This window comes from Mus pahari, chromosome 3 (genome assembly GCF_900095145.1).
Source record: "Mus pahari chromosome 3, PAHARI_EIJ_v1.1, whole genome shotgun sequence".
NCBI lineage: Eukaryota > Metazoa > Chordata > Mammalia > Rodentia > Muridae > Mus > Mus pahari.
The window spans coordinates 88816214-88819245 of NC_034592.1; the positions used below are offsets into that span (position 1 = coordinate 88816214).

The 3032-nt window shown below is 44.9% G+C and overlaps 1 protein-coding gene across 1 annotated transcript in view; it reads right to left on the reverse strand.

Moving 5' to 3' along the window:
* The window catches only part of Depdc7 (DEP domain containing 7), a 30069-nt gene that overhangs the window by 705 nt on the left and 26332 nt on the right, over positions 1-3032 (reverse strand). The window lies entirely within an intron of this gene.

A 3032-nucleotide genomic window follows, 5' to 3' on the forward strand; every position in this document is an offset into this window, starting at 1 on the left:
CCATCCATAACGAAATCTGATGCCCTCTTCTGGAGTCTCTGAAGACAGCTACAGTGTACTTACATATAATAAATAAATAAATAAATATTTTTTAAAAGAAAGAAAGAAAGAAAGAAAGAAAGAAAGAAAGAAAGAAAGAAAGAAAGAAAGAAAGAAAGAAAGAAAGAAAGAAAGAAAGAAAGAAAACAGTGAGCTGGGTGTGGTGGCGCACACCTTAAATCCCACAATGACCTCAGGAACCCACATAGTGGGAAGACAAGCAGGCCTGAAAGTTGTCTCTACCTGTGAGCCGTGACACTTTCGAACATGCTCACACACACTAAATATAAATACGTGAACACACCACCCTGGTATGCCTAGATGGTTCAGCAAACTTTTGACATGCAAGCCAGACAACCTGAGTTGATTCCTAGAACACACCTCAAAAAGGTAGAACTGACTGCATACAGTTACACTCTGATCTCCACGTGAGCAGTGGCTGGTGCACTCACATACAGTACAGCAGGTTAAAAATAAAACAATTCCCAGATGATTCACTTTAGGAGAATACAATTAAATATATTCAACTAACTGAACATTCAATTCTCCCTGAATTCAGACTGCTGTGCCTAGTTTGTTTTTGTGGGGATTTGTTTGTTTTTGCTTTTTGAGAAGACCTCTCACCGTGTTGCTAGCTCTTGGCTAGCCTGGGACTCCCTATGTAGATCAGGCTAGCTCCAAATTCACAGAGCTCAAATTGCCTCTGTCTCCCAAATTCTGGGATTAAAGGCATATGTCAACATGCTCGGCTGAAGCAGAAATTCCAAAACTGTGTCATCTAAAATCTCTATCCGTAATTCCAGGCAGGAATAAACTTCCCAGGTGATCCAAACATGAAAACCAGAATGGAACACAGACATGTTTGTTTTACAGACAGGGTTTCTCTATGTAGCCTTGGCTGTCCTGGAACTGGTTCTGTAGCCCAGACTGGCCTCGAACTCACAGAGATCTTGACTGCCCCTGGAGTGCTGGGATCAAAAGCACTTGACGCCACTGCCCGGCTAGGATGATTCATCTGTAATCTTTAGATACTTAAAAGGTTCCCTTTAAATATAAATGTCCACACATACGCAGGTTCAATCTTTGACTGTAAGGACTGGAAACTCAAACTAACCTTGAGATAAAGGGAGCTTAGTGCCAGGCTGCAGTATGGAAAGAGAAAGGCAACAGCTGTCCTGGAGGTAGATTGTTGTCACCCTCTTGGGACACACAGGATCCCTCTAACTGTTCCTTGTTTCTGGTTCCTTGGTGTTGCTCCCTTGTGTTTTAGATCTAGTCAGTGTACTAGGGTTCTCTAGAGTCACAGAACTTATGGAACGTCTCTACATAGTAAGGGAATTTGTTATGATGACTTACAGTCTGCAGCCCAACTCCCCAACAATGGTCAGCTGTGAATGGGAAGTCCAAGGTTCTAGAAGTTGCTCAGTCCCTCGAGGCTAGTTGTTTCAGCTGGTCTTCTGTAGTAGTAGATTCCCACAGATGTGCTGGCAAGTAAATGCAAGCAGGCAAGAAGTGAATCTTCCTTCTTCCAATGTCCTTATGTAGATATCCAGCAGGTGTGGCCCAGATTAAAGGTGTGTTCCGCCATGCCTAGATCTGGACCTGGTTTTAACCCAGGCTGACCTTGAACTCAGAGATCTCCTTGCCTTAATCTCCTGGGATTAAAGGCCTGTACTACCTTGCCAGGGCCAAAGCTTTTCATGGTCACTATGCCTCAAAATCTCCATGTCAAGGTCCAGGTCAGAAACTTGTGTCTTCCAGCCTCAAGATCTGGATCACAGGTGAGCCCTCCAATTCTGGATTGTAGTTCATTCCAGATATAGTCAAGCTGACAACCAGGAGTAGCCACTACAGCCGGGTAGGATTTGTCCAGCCAAGCTGACTTTTGCATAAAACCTAGCTCCTTAGTCTGCAGGTTGCCTTTGGATGAGGTGCTCACCCACAGACGACTCTGCTGAGCAGAGGTCAAGTTTACAGTCACCGAAACACTGAGCACACAGGTGAAATGGGCCCCTTAGCAGACTTCGGGGATGAATGGGTAAGAGCACAGCGACATCGAGGACAGCGACCCAGCATAGTTCTCCAAGATTTTCAGAGTAGCACTGGTCCTATGGTTTGAAGTTTTTCATGTCTTCAGAAAATGACAGCTCTACCATAAAACCTCCTATTCTTGGGATGACCAGCTGGCTCAATGGGTAAGGGACTGCTCAAAGCCTGGCAGCCTGAGCTTGATCCCCAGGCTCCACAAGGCAGGAGAAAAGCAACACACACACAAATGTTATATAGTTTCTAAAAATGTTAGTAAATTTGAGGTAAGCCCCCTGCTCCAACCCTAGACAATATCTTGCTGTGTAGCTCAGGCTGACCTGCAACTCACCATCTCCCCATTTCAGCCTCTGAAGGATTGGAATTAGACACAGGTCATCAGAGCTGGCTTTTAACTGTGATTTTTTTTAGAATGTTTTCCATGGTCAGATCATTATGTTAGAATGTTCCTTCGTGAAGCATGAGCAAGTGCTGGAGCCATGGCTCAGCGGTTATGAGTACTGGCTTCTCTTCTAAAGAGGATCCGGGCTTGCTGCCCACCTTCCACATGACAGCTCACAACTGCCTAGAACTCCAGTTCCAGGGGATCTGAGCCCCTCTTCTGACGGACCTCAGTAGGTCTCTCTCTCTCTCTCTCTCTCTCTCTCTCTCTCTCTCTCTCTCTCTCTCTCTCTCTCTCTCATACAAACACACACACACACACAGTGCACAGACATACGAAATAAAAAAGAATGAACAACCACGGCATGGTGGATAGTGGTACACATCTTTAATTTAAGAACTCAGGAGGCAGAGGCAGTTGGATCTCCAAGTTCAAGGCCAGCCTGGTCTACAGAGTAAGATCTGAACAGCCAGGGCTACACAGAGAAACCCTGTCTCAAAAAAACAAAACAAAACAACCCCCCTCCACCCAAATTATTTAACTTATGTATGTGAATTCACTGTTG